At 42.3% G+C, this 18088-nt stretch overlaps 1 long non-coding RNA gene and 2 pseudogenes across 1 annotated transcript; 2 read left to right on the plus strand and 1 right to left on the minus strand.

Annotated features, from left to right (window-relative positions):
* Window positions 1–1855: 1855 nt before the first annotated feature.
* On the plus strand, window positions 1856–7492 carry LOC116678349 (smoothelin-like; annotated as a pseudogene).
* A 1595-nt stretch (window positions 7493–9087) lies between these two features.
* Window positions 9088–11993, plus strand: LOC116678348 (uncharacterized). The gene is made up of 2 exons (XR_004329223.1): window positions 9088–9329; window positions 10323–11993. It is a non-coding gene; the product is annotated as an uncharacterized LOC116678348 (long non-coding RNA).
* Window positions 11994–12150: 157 nt separating this feature from the next.
* LOC116678346 (selenoprotein M-like) lies at window positions 12151–14924 on the minus strand (annotated as a pseudogene).
* Between the last annotated feature and the right edge of the window lie 3164 nt (window positions 14925–18088).

An 18088-nucleotide genomic window follows, 5' to 3' on the forward strand; every position in this document is an offset into this window, starting at 1 on the left:
ACAGATTTAAGCTTGGTCTGCAGACAGAGGAAAAAAGATGTGAGATTATCTAAATCTAAGACGGCAATAAAACATCAATTAGACATTAGATTGTTTTCCTCATGTTGGTTCTTCTTTAGACAGAAATCTCTGCATTGCTTTATTTTTGACCACTGTTTGGAAGCTATTATTTTTTAGAAAAATCTTTACATATATCTTTTGTAACATAGTGGCTGAGGGTTCACAGTAGCCATAGACACGGTCACATACGTAAGAGAAGAGATACAGTTTATATCACTTTCTGCCATAATTGGAATACAGACCCATATACATGCAGAATATTGTTGTGTGTGTATGTACTTTCAGTCTTCTTTGTCATGCTCTCTGTCTTTCTATATCTGTGGGTAAAGTGTGTTAGTGCTTTGATGCATGGTTACACTAGAGCCATGTCCTTCTTGGGTTTTGACCCACTTTCCCTGCTGCCAGTCACATTTCTCTCCCTCGAGGTCCGATCGTTTTTTGGAAGCTGATTTGCTTACCTGTAAATCCCAGGAGAGACCACTGTTGCCCTCTGCCAGCCTGGGTATTTTGAGCTTAGATTCATGCGCTGTGTTTATGTGTTTAGATCATTAAAAACTTTTGTTATACAGTCATGAGGACCATTTGAATTATCTTCATGGTCCGCAATATGCCAATAAATTGTCAGGCATTTCAAAGATGTACTTGAGCATCTTATACTATGAACAGCGTTACACACAGACTTCTGTCAGCGCTCTTGGAGAGTTCTTATTTATCACAACAGCACTTGAAGTATCCACGTGAGCAGCAGCTGGGCCCATGCTGCTTTGTCAGTAAGCCTAAAACAAAATATTGGAAGGGCTGCATTGACCTTCCCAACATCCTTGCTGAGAGGTGTGGAGAACAGGGCCCCAGCTCACCCTCACTAGTCACCCTTTCTGCTGTGTCCTGGCCCTAGCATGTTGTCCTTCATGGACTGATCTTCCCTCTGCCTTGAATCACAGCCATGCAACACAACTGACCTGATTAGTCACGACGCACTTGCATTTAGTCAGAAAGCGATATTTATGAGGCGTGAAACACTAACGTGTAACTCTACTCAGGCCAGCCCTTGATTCACACATAAACCCCTTGTCGCCTGCCAATTGAGGTGTGAAGGGCAACGGCTCTAAATAAAAGGAAAATTCAAAGAGGGAGGGGAGAGTTTTCTGAATTGTTGCCACTACTATTCCCCCACTGGCCTCCACCGATGCCCCAGGACTGACTCAGTGGAATGATGGTGGGCCAGGAGATATATAGACATGTCCATGGCACCTGGAAATAAGGAGGTGGGGCTACTGCTGCCTGGGAACAGGATTCCTTGCATGTTCATTGCTCTCAGGCTGTTGGCCAGTAAATAAGGGAGATTTGTTAGGGGGTATAAATAGCGTGCATTGTTATGGAAGGTCTCTGTAGACCAACAGACTGAGAGGACACCTACACTCACATCTGAGACCACAACCTTTTGATTTCTCAGATCTTACACCCCAACTTTAGTTTTTTGGGATTAAAACTGACTTTGGCCAGTGTGATATTGAGTGCAGTTGCTCTGGCCATGCCTGGAGTAAACCTGGACTTCCTCCCAGCCTTACAGGCTTCAGAGGCTTTGGCAGCCAGATAGCGCTTGTGCCGAATCTGGCCTGGAAGAAGTGATTGGTGATCTGCTTGCTCAGGAGGAGGCAAAGGATGAAGAGGAGCCATTTTGCCAGAGAAAATTTGAATTAACACTACAGTGTGCAGTGGGGGAGATCCATAAGGACCTGCAAGCCTTTGGAACAAAGTGGATGCCCGTCTGGAGGAGGCTGCAGCTCAGTGGGTCCTCTGGCCGAGGCCCTTGCCAGGCTGCAGGCGGAGAACCAGAGAGTGAGGATTCAGCAAGAAAGGCTGGTGAGACAAGTGGAGGCCTTGTGCCAGGCAATGGGGCTGCCTAATACCTTACTGCATGTAGTCCCCAGCAGGGAAAGCTCACCTACAATTCCATGTGAAACAAAACATCATCCAGAGATTCTCAATCCTCATCCAGTGATATTCTAACATCAAGCAGGGATCCTCCAGCCTGGACACCCCAGGACCCTGCACTTGAAGCGCCACATGATCCTTCATCCTGTACTCCACACGATTCTCCATCCAGTGCAGCTAGCATCCTCCTGGATGCTCCATCAAACATACCCCAGGAACCTTTATCATGCCCCCAGGACTCAGACTGTGTACCTACTGGGACAAGCATACCTCAGAAATCAGAGCCTTCACCTGTCCCTCACCCCCCCACCTTTGCAACCCGCCGCTCCCTCTCTGCTCCTTCTGTGATGGCAAACATTTCCTGCAACAACAGCACGGTACCACTCTCTCTTAATGGTTCTGATCATGGCTGCTTGTTAATCAGAAAAGCTGCGTGAAGAATGGTAATGTCTTTTTTCCAGTGTTGAAAATACATGTGGAGCTGGCCATGAGTACTTTTACGTGCCTTGCTAATGACACTCTTGTGTTCTTGCTCACTTACTTGGTGACCTGCTGTTCCATCTCTCTTAGCTTTCCATTGGTTTTAATCTCACATTCTATCCTTACTTCTTTTAAAAAATAAATAAAAAGGCTGTCTCAGCTGTTAGTCAGTTTTTGACAGATTGTGTTTATGTGGAGGACTTCACTTCAGTCTGTCACAGAGATATTCAAATCCTTCAACACCATGCTTTTCTGATCCCGGCACTCATGTGTTTCTACATGCAAGTGTGAGTGGATACACCGCCTGTTGGAGGAAAAAAATGACCATGTTTAACAGTAACAGTGGCCCTGACCTATATTTTTCCACTTTCAGATCATCCATAAGTTCACTTTGGCAGAAACATGAACTTTTTTTCCTAAAAAGTAGCCATAAATGAATAGGTTTACTTGTCTGGCTTCGAAACAAGAATGGGATTTAAGGTCTTATGTACATGGTACGTGGTACTTGTGTACCGTTCTAAAGATTGATGTACAGTTTCATGACTGATAGGTTAACCACTCGGCCCTCATCTTTAGCCTTGTTTGTTCTGTGTACTCTTATAATCCCATGACAAACCCTGGGTGTGTGTTTGTGTACACTGGTGACATTTTGATGTATATTGAGTATTTGCTGCATTATCTTCAGTTATTCAGCCAGCCAGTGTTCATATTCCTGTCTAATTAATTGTGATAATGAGGGATGAACTTATCTTATCTGTTTTTGCCCTGGTGCAACATCAGCTATTTCTCCCATATCAGCTTTATGTAATTCTGCTGGTGGAGGCTGTATTGCTGGTCTAAGTGATGAATCAAAACATTTCAGGATTGTAGCCCTTCTCTCATTGGAGAAGAACTAAATAAAAAAAGCATTTACTCGGATGCTGAAAACTATCCTGAGCTGAATTAAATTATGACTTGAGCACTAAGGTTATCTGGGATTTTTCTCACCCCACTCACATTCCCTTATTGCCTCAATCAGAGCCTTGTTTGGCTGTGTTGGGTCCCAAAACATTCCTCGTCGGTCAAGTGCCTCTCAGTCCACTCTGTCCCATGTCCAAAAAAATCTTAAAACCAGTGGCCACCCGTAATCACACAATACAGTGGCTGCGCTGGGCATTCTCCCTCCCTGGTGAGACCTGGCCCTGGAGGAGGGCCAGGCAGCTGTGGATAGGGACGGTGCCAGCTGTCTTGAGCTATATCTGGACCTGGACTCAGTTACAACGAAAGCATTAAAGCCACAACTAGAGCTTAAAGTCTGCCGCAGGCATTCAGCAGCATATGTAATGAAAATGTAAAAACACAAAAACTGTTTTCTGTAGGATTTATGGTCACAACCCTTTAATGTTATGTTCTCTTGGTGCTCTGCTTCCTTTTCACTCCCACGCTCACCACTCCTTCTTTGGTGTACATACCTTCTCCTTAGAGTTTATATTTGCTAATGCATTGTTCCCATCTTCCAGCCATAATGGTGTACCGTACCTGTCACATAAATGTTTGCTTCACAGCAGCTCTGTATCATTTAGACACTCAGTGTGTCAGTCACACTCCATGAACTACAGTAACAGTAACTTGGCAGTGGTGCTCTCCCTCTCATGTCCTCGCTGTCACCCTCTCTGGCATGGAAGAAATGATGAGACGTGGTGAGCTGGCAGTCTTGGTCTTCACACATTCAGGCCTATTATGGCGGCAGCATATTTAACCAAAATCCTCTTGTGCTCCTCCTCTCATGTTCTTATTGTCAGCAAGCTTCAGTTATGTTTTTTGTTTGTTTTTGTTTTTATAAACCCCATGCTTATTTCATAAGTGTACAACTTAAAAGCCTGAGCTCCAGGTTAGGGGATTCGTCCTTGTAAGAGCTCTCAGATGACATTGCACATATCCAACTATGGTCACAGTTTGCATGAATTTAAATGCACATAGAAAATGAAATTGATTATTGTAACTGTGCTTTTTTTTTTTTTTTTTTTGCATGTCTGTGTGTATGTGCTCTTGCTCACGCTGTGTGTTTTTTGTGTTATGTGACGTGTGCAGATGGAGACAGAGCCCGTTGTGGCGTCTGAGCCGTGTTTTTCAGCTGGACCGTCTGCCCAGGTGGCGTGTCACGTCCCGGCCATCCCCAACGGCTCCAGCGCTCGGGCCCAACTCGACGAGCGTTCCGGAAAACTGACTGAAGAACAGCTGGCTGCTATCGAGGACGAAGAGCTCCTTGACAAAATGGTACTTCACACCCAAGTTATAATTCTGGGTGATTTAGATTTGAAAGCACCACTTTGTAACAAATACAGCAGCTTTAGTCATGCAGAATGTTTGTGTATTAACACTGAATGTCTCACTATGTGAGGGTGTGTTTGGAAAAGTCGTGGTGTTGTGTGTATGCGCAATGCTATGTTACAACTGCATGCATAAATAGAGCCATGCTTCGTTGGCTTTTTGTAAAGATTGACCTCATTGTTTTTTTTTCTTCCACAGCTTGATGAGTCAAAAGACTTTGAGGAGAGGAAGATGATCCGTGCAGCCTTGAGAGACCTTCGCAAGAGAAAGAGAGGTAACAACAATCTTCTACCTGGTATTCCAACCACATCAATGCATTTGCTCCGTCATTTTATCATGACAACTGCTTTCTTTCAAATCATCAAAGGTAGACACATCGCCATTATAATCAAGCCTGATGATTTTAATTTCTGTATGATTTATATCCATTCTGCCCTCAGAGGCCATGCTGGGATGTACTCAAGAGGAGATAGGTAGGGCAGGTTGGTGTGCAGTGTGCATTAACAATTGATACTTGCTTGCATTTGTCTTTTTGTGTGCACCGTCCTGTCATTGTTGGCCCACAACAGTTTATCTCTTAGACCTCTGTGGTGGATGATGACGGATTTGTTGTTGTTTTATTAGTGCATGATTAGTGCATCCTGGTTACCCACTCACCTCAGTGTGCTGCAACATTGTTGCCTAAACATGTACCACATTTGGTGTATTCTCTGTTTTGCTGTGAGCACTCGCCATAGGGTTTCACCAGGCGTCTGGTTGCATTAGGCAGACAGTTGAACCTCCGTATTGATTCCAAGATCTGTAAAGGTTCAGTGCACTCAGTGGCATGGAGCATACAAAGGGCAAAAAAACCCACTGCATATTAAGTTTAATATATGCATACTCTCAGGTAAAAGCTTTAGGTAGCACTGCAGCGGTTAAGGTATCAGTATTCTGGACTTTGTTGAACTTGGCACAGCCCTTCCACAGAGAACGGTCAGAGTGTGTTTGCTCTCTTTGATCTGTGATGCTTGCGCAGTACATACTACTTGACAGCTTTGGCTCAGCTCCGAGCCTCCCATGTGTGGGTGTTTGTGTGTTCAGAGGAATTTAACAGTACTGTGGAAAAATAAATCCTGAATGTATCGCTTCAAATTTGGAAGCCCTGTTTTAGTCCATCTCTGTGGCAGTCAGATGATACGCTATCCGTTTGTTTAAGACCTCTTGTCCTCCTCCTCCTCTTTTTCCACTTACATCATCTCTCCACCCTCTCTGTCCCTTCTCTCCGTCCCCTTCTCTCCATCCCTTCTGTCCTCTCCTCCACACCAGACCAGAGAGAAAAAGGAGCGCGACACCCGTCTGCAGGAGCTCCGGCAGCAGAGAGAAGAGCGAACACAGAAAGGCCGTGCTGGTCTCGGAGCAGGAGAGGTGGTGATGAGGAAGGTGGAGAAGTCAGCGGATGGCTCCAAACTCAGTCAAGTCACCAAGACGGACCGCTTGCTTCATCTGGTAGTTTTTTCTTTTCTCTTTCCTTCCTGCATTTGTGAAATCTTCTTTTGAACTTTTTGTATTTTTAACCACTCACAGTGACTTGTTATTCACAATTGCAAGACACAAAAGGCATCTTGGGAGGTAAACGTTAACAGTAAAAGCAGATGAATCACAAATTGTAAGGATACTGACAGTCATGAAACAGATATGTCCAATATGTACATAATTTTAAGTGTTTGTGTTTACAGATGATGGGAGCCGATCAACACGCAGCACTCTCGTCGAGGCCAGTTATGTGCAGAAAACAGACAGTGAGTCATTACTTTATTTCTCTTAAAATTCATTAGTAGTATTCAAATAGTTATTACAGTCATATCACCAATATCGGTCATATGTCTGTGTTTTTGTTTATCATCTCAGGAGGGACAGTCCAGTCAAAATCATTCAGCTACAGCTCTTCCAGTCATCCTCCTCCTCCTCCTCCACCACAACCAGCAAAAAGTGGGCAGGTAGGTCAACATCAGCACAGTAATTACACTAAATTTACAATCTGTGGACTTTCACAGCTTAACTTTCTGTACGTGTCCCTGCCTCAGTGTGTTTGATCGTGAGGATGACACATCGTCTCGCAGCGGCGGGTTAGCCGCGGTGGAGCGAAGGCAGGCGGAGAGGCGCAAGGAGCTGACGAGGGCTCAGACTCTGCCGAAGACCTCGGCCATGCAGGCCCGCAAGGCTATGATAGAGAAGCTGGAGAAGGAGGAGGAGGGTAAGGATAAACCGAGAGGTATAACTACCAAAGAAAGAAAAGAAGCAGGTCGAAGCAGCTAAATATTAACACAAAGCTTATTTTTCTTATAGCCCTGGAAATCAGGCGGTCGCCAAGGTAAACAAGGTCCAGGTCCAGCGTTCCACCAGCTTTGGCGTACCCAACGCAAACACCATCAAGCAGATGCTGCTCGACTGGTGCCGTGCCAAGACCCGCTCATATGAGGTGAGCTAACCCACCCTGGCAACCCACTGTGTGTTTAGTGCTCATCTGTGATTTCAACCAGTGAAGCTGTAGCTGAACATTGATGATTAAGACAAGATAAGCTGGGATAATATTTTCCTGCTTTTGGAATCTTTCCATCACTTATTTGGAATTTGTCTTCTCCCTCAGCATGTGGATATTCAGAATTTTTCATCCAGCTGGAGTAATGGCATGGCATTTGTGCCCTGGTGCACAATTTTTTCCTGAATCCTTTGACTACGCCTCCCTGAGCCCCAGCAACCGCAGGCAAAACTTTGAGGTGGCCTTCAACTGCAGAGTGAGTACACACAAAAAAAAAAAACACGTTTGTCCCAGTAACATGTCCACTAACCACATCAGTTCTGTTGTTGTCGTTAAGTTTTGACTGTAAGTGAGAGCATTGTTGGAGAAACCACATCCGCTGCAGTGAGCCTTCATTTTCTTCTTACGCTTGGAAGAAAAATGTGAAGAATATGAGGAGCAGAAGAAGCTACGTGCAGGCTTAGCTTTCCTTAAAGATAGAAACATTATCTTCCAACCAAGGCTGTCGTGGAGTGAATGCACAATGAAAATCAAGCAATCCAAGCCATTTTTCCAAACATTCATTCCCTTTCTTTGCATCATACAGGTTTTTCACACCCATCTCTTGTTTGTCTGTAAAATCCCATTCTAGCTTTTATTCAGTTTGGCCAGCATCTAATTGAGCCTGAAGTACAGAGACGGACGGAAAACACATGGAAGCTCCTGCACTGGTGTCCGAGTGTTCATTAACCTGTCTCTCCCAGGCGTCTTGAACCACCTCAAGGCTACTACTCTAATTACTCCACCTCTAAACCTCCACTCTCCATCTGTCCTCTACTATGAGTAACTGCTGTGACACCCTCCATCCCCTCTAAACCAGAGACCCATGAGCAAACCTGCCCCAACAACCACCAGGTTAAAAAACAAATGGACAAGCTCTTGGCTATGCCCTCAGCATTTCCTCTCCTTTTACTCCTAATATCCTCTCATTTTCCTCTCTCTTTCTCATCCCTCTTACATCACACCATTCTGACGTGTAATGCCCCCTCACCCACCATTATGTGTGTGTGTACATGTGTGCTATCACATGCTCCCAGTAGCATAATGTCCATGCTGATATGATGTATTATTCATGCTCTCAACACCGGACTGTCACCCAACCACAGCCCCTGCATTTCCACCTTTGTGTTGCACTATCACTCACTTCCCTGGGCACTCCTGACCCTCCCAGCAGTTTGCTGTTATCTGGAATCCCAACACAACACTCTCACACACACTCCATCCTGTGCACCACTGTGTTGTTTTTAGAGTCACCATATGGTTGTCTTTGTTTAGTTTTTAGTTTGCAGAATCCTTGTTGTGTTTTTTCAGCGTGTATTGTACATAGTCATATTGAAATGGTCAAAAGTTTCACAGGAAAAAAACAACAAAAAACAAAGGCTAAATGAGCTTCACCTGACGCTCATTTGACGTTTTGTTTTGTCTTACGTGTGTGTTTGTGTGTTTGCCACATAATGTACGTATCATGATGTTCATGAAGCATGTCAACTCATGGATATATTGTGAACACAGAGAATGTAATGTTATTGTTTTCTTTTTGTGTCATTTCTCTCCCCTTTGTCTCTTCACCCTGAATCTTTTTTTGTTTTTGGCTGCTCACTGCTTTATCTGTTTTTTCCCCCTTGTCCTTCCTCTCTTTCCCACACTATGTCCACTATCTCTGTCCTGGTCCTTCTTTCTTATTATCATCTGTACTTCTCCCTTCTCCTCCTTCTCTTCTTGTTTCTATCTGTTTGGATCTGCCTTTCCTTCCTGTCCTCGTTCTCCTCCCCCCCCCCCCCCCCCCCTCGTTGGGTGCGGGCACAGGAAACTAGTGGACTGTCCCCAGCTGTTGGATGTGGACGACATGGTGAAGATGCGCGAGCCGGATTGGAAGTGTGTGTATACGTACCTGCAGGAGTTCTACAGAGGTCTGGTGACGAAGGGCCTGGTTAAAACCAAAAACTCATCCTAGAGTCGCACCCCGCCTAAAACTGAACCCATGGTGAGAGAGGGGGCAAACCTACGAAGGAACCTTACTTTGGTTCTGAGAGACAGGATGTGTGTATGAGTAGGTGTGAATGCATGTTTTAGGCAGCTACTAGGATTTAATTAAAACGTGGCTGTTCAGAAAACTCCTTTATTGGACACTTTTGGATATTTGATCGTTCATGTTAATCTGAAACTACTGAGGTCCAAAGTACCAAACATGGTATGCGTGTGTGTGTGTGTGTCCATGTGTGCATTTCTGCATAGTCAGACTATGGCCCAGGCAGAGAGCCAGGACCATCTGCAGCTCAACACTTTAAAAGGAACTGCTGTATCACAATGTTTCAAACAGAGAAGTTAAGAAACAAAGCAGAGAACAGAAAGGCTTTATTGTCCACTGACTTTTAATTAAATGTGAATTTACAGGTGTTTATGCTTGTGAAGCATTTGAAGATGGTGTAAATAGTAAAGTGCAGAATGACCCCATGTCTACAGTTCCTTAAAAAACAGAATAGGTTTTATGTAGTTGACATTAATTTTCTCATGTGAGGGATTTGCCCTCGTGCTGTTCCTGTTACTCTACACTCTATTTGTTTGGGATGTCTCAGAGTGACTGTATATGGAGATATAATGCCGCCCTGTGGTCACTCCCTGCATAGCTCACATGTGAGGTCTTTGTTCCTAAAACTGTTTATTAAAATGCGCTGCATTACTGAAGTTTATTTATAGAGAGCTTTTAAAGGGTTTTCCACACTGTGCTTTAGAGAAAACAGAGACAAATGTGGATTTAAGTGTGTGTGTGTGTGTGTCTGTGTGTGTGTGTCTGTGTGTGTGTGTGTCTGTGTGTCTGTGTCTGCGAGCAACAGTTTGGTTAATGATCAAGAGATTAAATGAATGAATAAACATCTGAAGAGAATATCCTTCCCTCTGCTCCATCTCAGGTCCTCTACCATCCTCTCTGTTCATCTTCCTCTTTCTCATACACACTCTCTTGTATGCTGTTCCTCAGGAGCTACGCCAACTGCATGCCTTTGCTGGAAGTGGAGGACATGATGATCATGGGTAATAAACCCGACTCCAAATGCGTCTTCACCTACGTACAGTCTCTGGTCAACCACCTACGCAGATACGAGATGTCCATGGGTCGGCCCTGTGACCTCTGACCTGTGCTCAGTGAGGGTTCAGCCGTGACGTGGCATCACCCCTAATCCTCCCCTCCCCCCCCCCCTCTCCTTCCCTCACCCCTCCCCAGCTCCATCTTCACCTGATGACTCACCTCTGTATCGACAGCCTGCATCACAGAGTTGCTCATCTTTGATGGACAAGTTGGGGAGGGGGAGTGTCTGTGTGTGTTTGTGTGTGTGTGTGTGTGTCTGTGTGTGTGACACAGAAATAGTTTGTCGATTTTGCTTGTTTTTATTCTCTGCAGCAGTGATGTGTATTCATTTTTTCACGTTAAGTACACCTTTCTCCAGCAAGAGACCGCCAACGTTTTATAACACTACCTTTTAAGCTTTAAAATTGTACTTTTTTGTACTCCGCTTTTTACTCTGTAATATTTAACAGGCAGTAACTGTGTCACTACGCCAGTGTACCGAAGAACACATCAAGAGAGAAAAGAGAAATATTTTTATAGTGTTTCTTCTTTAAGTTATTTATACCTTCATTTTTCTCTACTACACTTTTTTGCTAGCATTTCTGTTGGTGATTACACAGAAGAAGAAAAATACACCTAACCATATATTGCATTCATTTCGGTACTTGTTTAACTTTTACTAAATTCTTGAAGTATTTCAATTAAGTTATTAGAACAGGTATGTTCTTTCTTCATTGGTATAAGTAATCTCACTTTTCTGAACTCTACATTGCTACTGAGAACATGTTTCAGATTATTTGAACATTGTACCTCTCTTGTATCACTGTTTCATCATAATATAACAGCAGAAATGTTTTGCAGTCAAACAAGTTTTTTATTCAGGTAGAAAGAAAAAAGTAGTGGGTGGTAGTCAACAGCTGCATTGTATCATTACTTGGTGTTTCTTACTGCTTGACTGACAGCATATGTACAAACAAGTGTGTCCAGCAGTGCTGCCATCCCCAGCATCACTGACTTGCCCTGCCAAACACACTCGCACACAGCTCTTTTAGAGGGCTTCTTATTTATGCTTGAGTAGATCTTTTTGAAATATATTATGTGTTGTTTTGTTAGTGTGCACATTAAGCTTTCAAAAGCTTAAAGTGAGTCAATAAGCTCAAGCTATCACGATGTTTTGTGAAACTAATTCACACTTTTTGAACGAGTTCACGGGCCCGATGAAAGCCGGCTTTCTGTTTAAACGTGAGGAATCATGACTGAACATAACTGCCAATTGTACATTTTACAACATGAAGCTAATGAAAACATTTTTAAATGAAGATTTGTTTTCCACTTGTAAAATTAAGATTTATTTGAGAAGATGTTGAAAATCTGATTGTTTCAGAGCTGATTTTGATGAAACTTATTTCTCAAAGCTCTGTTTTAGTAGATTTAGAGAAATTATTTGACAATTATCACTGCTGCCCACTGACATACCTGCCACGGAGCAGTGAGTTCTGTACATAAGAGCTTAAAACACATAATTTCATGTTATTGTGCACAACAGTTAAATGTGAATTAAAATTAAACCAATTTGAGAAATGAGTGTATTTGTTGGGGATTATTGCTCTGAATCATCCCATAAAACACTTGCTTTTTCCACACCGGATTATTTCTTAGTGTCAAACATGCTTACATTCGTTTATGCATCTGACAAATTTACACTCCGATGTAAGAACATAAACATTCACACAGCAAGCACGAGATCATTTCTTTCAAATATTTTATTCTTTTACAATGCTTCAACTTAAATCATCTTGTGTGTATTCATCAAACCCACCAGAACATGTAGCATCAGCCTCAGGCCAGCCAGTTTCAGCCTGGGGCTTCATTCGGTTTCACAGTAGGTAGGAAGCAATCAGACACACAAGAGAACTTGAGAGAGGCAAAACTCCTGATGACAGCTGACACATGATGGACCCCAAAAAAAAAATTCCACACTTCCAGTCTTGTAGAGAGTAGAAAAGCACTCACAAAGCAGCCGGTTGGGTTATTATTGCTGCAAAAATAAGAACAAATTGCGAGAACAATATGTGCAAATTCAGACTGTGGACCTTTTAAAGGCCTTTTGCTGATGCTAAGATTATGTCCTTGTCCAAGGGCTGATCCATGACCTGCTGGTCGTATTTTGAAATGACAGGCATGTTTGTCATCGAATGCAATAACCAGCTGGTCGTGGAGCAGCTTTGGGGCTTAGTGGTACTGTGACATCCCTACTTTTCTCCACTCTGACGGGTTATAGGTCAGTATGCTTGGTTTGTGCGTTGGGCTCTGAGGAGGCGTTCTCTGTGGCAAGCTGGGAAGTGGCGGGTTTGTAGGCGGCTCGTCTTTAAACGGGCTGTCTTTGGCAGGAGAGAATTGGAACTCCTCCCGCACCTCGTCCTCCGGTTTAGCCTTCTTGTAGAAGCCCAGCTCCCCCAGCAGCTCGTTGATCTCAGAGCGGGTCATGTGAGATAGGGCGATCCGCTGTGGAGGACACACACAGGTTGTATTATATCCAGTTTAAATTTACTTTTCGGTCACTGTTAATGCTGCGTGGAAACTGCATTACACATCATGTTGCTCCGTATGTGCTGGATGTGTTAATTGGCAACGGTTTGCTTTAACAGGTGAAGTCGTGAAGTTGTGGGTTTACAGCTTGGTGTGGAGTTCTGCCACCAAGTGGACAAAAATGTATGAATTAAAACAATGCTTAAAGCCTTTGTTTGTAGGGTATTTTAAAATTGACTCTAGTAACTAGTTAAGAAAGACCCCAACCCCTTCAATTCCACAGATCTAACCCCTGGACTATGAGAATAAATAGGCTGAAAACACACCCACCCTGATGTACATCATAATTGTCACATACTATATGGATGCTATAATCACATTCCAAGTCTACATGTAGGGGCTTTGATTACGTGAAACATGTAAAATGCAATAAAAATGAGCTGCAAAACCAGACTTACATCCAGCTCTTCATAATAGTGGTTCAGGAGGACAAGCTCAGGGTCGGCCCCAGGAATGTGCTTCATCACCAGGTTATGGCTGAGGTAGTGACGGTCAAGGATCGGCACAGAGAGAAAATGCTGCACTTTTTACAGTGTGCAAATTATAAACAACATATTTAAGAACAAGTCACAGCAGCGTACTTGACTCAAAAGGATACTAAAGAGGAATGTCCTGGACCACAAAGGCTTTGACCTGCAGACAGAGGTGGGGATTCATGTTTTTCACTCAAAGCTGGTTTCAGTGACAGATCAGTGGGGGATTATGGGAAACTCTAGATCTAAAATGTTTCTCAGTGAGCAGAATTCTTTTTTAGGCAGGGCTTTCAGGCCTCTGGCGCTCAGTGTATTGTCCGTTTTGTTCCTGTTGATGGGGGTAACTTACCTCACTGAGCCTGTTCAGCTGTCATCCACCACAAGTCTGGAAAGAGACAGAACATAAAAGATACATGAAAATTAAACAAGCAGCTCTCATAGAAACAAGACATCACCTTAATTAGGAATAAGAGAACTCACATATTTCAGCCACTGAAATGTGTCATTATGCATATCTTCCTTGTCGAGCTGCAATTGTTTGGGTTAGCTTCCTTGTTCAAAATTACTTTAGTAAGTCTCTAATGTTCTGGTATCATCCTTTGAGAACACAGAAGTAGAATAGGCTTCTAGGATGGATGCCTAACCCATTTCTGTAGCAATCCGAGCCGCAGGCATTGAGCAGCAGGTGTGACTAACAACAATAGCAACAGATAAAATGCTTTTCTTCAGTGATGGGGACAGGGTGGGGGAACAGTGCATGGTTTCTCACAAAAAGAAGGGTTGACTTTCAGAATCTTTTGTGCAGGAATCACTGGGGGTGTAACTGGAGGTAGGTCCCTTTCATATACGAATTAGATCTGTCACTTTGTTGCCAATTTATGGTTATTACATAAACTAGGCCTACATGTTGTCTACACAGTCTGTGTGCTTAATTGTATAGCCTATACATTCAACGCATGGAGATCCTTCCAGTTTACTACAGCTCTATTGGAAGAAGCACTCACGCATGCGCCCAGTCCGGAAATATTAGGATTTAAACACATCCATTCACACATTTAACCAAATCTGACTGAAAATGTAGTTAGCGCGGCCGCACCTTCAAATGCAACTATCATCTTATTCTCACGTATGAGTGGCAGCATAAGCTGCGGTGTTACTCTACCTCCACCCTCGCTTTCGCCAGCCCGTCCAGTTTCTTCAGATCCCATCGTAGGCCGAGACGCAGTGAAGTAAACTGGCCAACACGATCAGCCACATTATTTCTCCTGGTTCAGATCGTGGACCAGGACTCGCTCTGCTCCAGGACCAGTAGTACCTGCAGACGTCTGGAGGTAAGTATCGTTACTCAGCTGAAGAGAGGAGGAGCAGGAGGAGAGATGATGTGCGGATATGTCACGTCCGGACCTCTTGCCACGTCAAAGATTTCTGCCAGAGGAGAAAGAGAGGCGTGGAGAGGGCGCTCATTGGTTATCTGCGAGATCTCAAGTTACACTTCATCCCATAGGTGTGATATGCAATCCATGGTTAACCCTCGCAAATTTTTAAAAATGAACGAATGAAATCAATTTATAAAAACCATACACGGGCTGAAATATCACCTACGTAGTGTCAAACAATGAAGTTGATGAACAATGAACTTTACACAAAGTAATAATGTGTAATCCTACTTTAAGGAGGAGTTACCTGTGATGGAAAAAAAAACTGTCAAAAATGTGATCTTATGTTAAGTGCTGCATCAACAGTTGTTAACATGGCAAAAAACATCTGAGTTTTTGAGTTGAAGTTTTTGAGTCTCTTTAATCATGAGGCATTTCTTCAGCAAGTTGCTCAGTTAAGGATTATACATCCTGACCTGGTTATATTCAAATGTATATTCTGTTAATATTATGCAAAACACTCACACTTATATATATATATGCATACATACATACACAGTGGGCACCCCAGGTAAACATTTGTATTAATGTGCATAAAGAAGCCAAGAAAAGATCGAAACATCTCCAGAAGGAATCAAATGACAGATAGGACATTCGTATTATATGTCACAAAAAGTTAGATTTTATTTCCATCATTTACACTTTCAAAATAACAGAAAACAAAAAAATTGGCGTCTGCAAAAGTTTGGGCACCCTGCTGAGTTAATACCTTGTACCCCCCCCCCGCTTGGAAACGCTTCTTGTAGCCAGGCAAGAGTCTTTCATTCTTGTTTGAGGTCTCTTCGCCCATTCTTCCTTCTGTAGTCTTCCAGTTCTTTGAGATTTCTGGGCTGTCTGTCACACACTGCTCTTTTAAGGTCTATCCATAGATTTTCAATTATGTTGAGGTCAGGAGATTGTGAAGGCCATGGCAAAACCTTCAGTTTACGCCTCTTGATGTAATCCACTGTGGATTTTGAGGTGTGTTTAGGATCATTATCCATTTGTAGAAGCCATCCTCGCTTTAACTTCAGCTTTTTCACAGATGGCATCAAGTTAACGTCCAAAATTTGCTGAAATTTTATTGAATCCATTTTTCCTTCTGCTCGTGAAATGTTCCCTGTGCCATTGGCTGCAATACAACCCCAAAGCATGATTGATCCCCCCCCATGCTTAACAGTTGGACAGAGGTTCTTTTCATTAAATTCTGTGCTCTTTCTTCTACAAATGTACCTTTGTTCATTCTGGCCAAAAAGTTCTATTTTAACCTCATTGGTCCACAGAACTTGTTCCCACAATGCATCAGGCTTGTCTATATGTTCTTTTGCAAACTTCAAACGGAGATTTTTGTGGTGAGGACGTAGAAGAGGTTTTCTTCTAACAACTCTTCCATGAAGACCATATTTGTACAAGTTTCAGCATAATGCAACACCACAAGCTTTATAAATTAACACAAAATTGAAATAATACCTGAAATGTAATTCCTTTGCTACAGTCTCAACAAAAATGGGATATATAAGATGTACAGAGGCCGTGTTTATTACCACTGAAATGGAGGGTTTAAAAGCATTTCAGTAAACATTAGATGGGAATTTGGTGTGATGAGTTGCAATAGAACACCAGAGGAACATTGAAAGGATACAATGAGTAAAGCAGCAAAGACGTTAGGAAACACACACACACACACACACACACACACACACACACAACTATATACTGCACAAAAACCTGTGTTGTTGTCAGTGGGATTCATCATAGAAGAGAAAGACATACAGCACTGCTGGGCCGCTGTAGAATAGGCCCATTGAAAGGATGAGAAAGAAAATAATATTTTAGTATTTATCTTATTACTACTGACACAGCTCTGCGGAGATAGGTCTGGCAATATTTACTGTACATAGTAGCTAAGGGTCTGGCAAAGCAAGACTAAGCCTAATTCACCCAAAAGACTTTTGATGCTATACTTTATGATGTACCTACTACATACTCTATACTTTCCAGGAATTCCCAACAACCTCTAGTATAGAAATTAATAGTTTTTTTTTTTTAGGATATAGCAGTTTTGGAAATGCCTTAGTGTGTAATCCACATTATATAAGAACAAAAAAAAAACTATGTAGAATTTTAAGGATATACTATTTGTTTATTTTCCATATGAGGATATAGTATATAAGTCCATGTCTTTATTGCATTTACTGTACTGCACAGCTTTACCTAACACACACACACACACACACACACACACACACACACACACACACACACACACACACACGTTTCTGGAACCTGCTCAGCACTTGAATGAATCTTTCCCCGCACTTAAATCTTAAATTAAAGACCCACTGTCACCAGAGGTCCTTCTAAGGACAGAAAATCTCATGGCTCCATAGACCGTCATGTTGTGGCAGTATAGAGATAATAATATGTGTAGCATAATCACGTTCCATATCAGATTCATGAATTCCTGGATACATCTTTAAATATTCTCTTGTCATCAGAAAAGAATTGTTAGTATTGTTTCACTGATTTTTGAAGATGCAACGTATAGGCATGCAGGTGCAGGGTACAAGCAACAATGTTCTAAATTACAAACAATGAATTAATAAAAAATAAAAAAAATTCAACTTTACAGAAAAATGCATAATTGTTATCCCATTAGGCTACTTTGTAAAGAAAAGTTACAAAGAGTTGCATCTGTGTTATGTTACAAATGATTTAAATTAAAAGCATAGAAATACATAGCCTGAATTAAAAATGGAAGAAAAGAATCGTTATGCATGTCAACTGGCTGTGTTAATTTTTATCAATTACAATTTGGATATAGAAAAATTAGATCTAGAGCAAGTTTATAGTAAGATATTTTTAACATTGTTTTAATAAAGTTTCGGCTCAAAGCATGTCTGCATTTGATGAGGACAGGGCTCAGTGGAAGCAAATGTCAGTCTAGGGCTTTCCTGACAAGTTAAGTAAGTAAATAGTATTAGTAACAGTAAGTTCTGCTCATACGATACTCAATAACTACAATAACAATACTATACAATAAACAGTACAATAACTCTAACCTTGACCCTTGACCCAACATGGCGCCCTTGCTCTTTTTCAAACTAATGAAAATCTAAGAGAGGCTGCATCAAATATTATATCCACCAACAAAAATACTCTCAGTTGGGGTTTTTAGACACTGTTACAGTCTACAAATGGC

This window comes from Etheostoma spectabile, unplaced genomic scaffold (assembly GCF_008692095.1).
Source record: "Etheostoma spectabile isolate EspeVRDwgs_2016 unplaced genomic scaffold, UIUC_Espe_1.0 scaffold00007022, whole genome shotgun sequence".
NCBI lineage: Eukaryota > Metazoa > Chordata > Actinopteri > Perciformes > Percidae > Etheostoma > Etheostoma spectabile.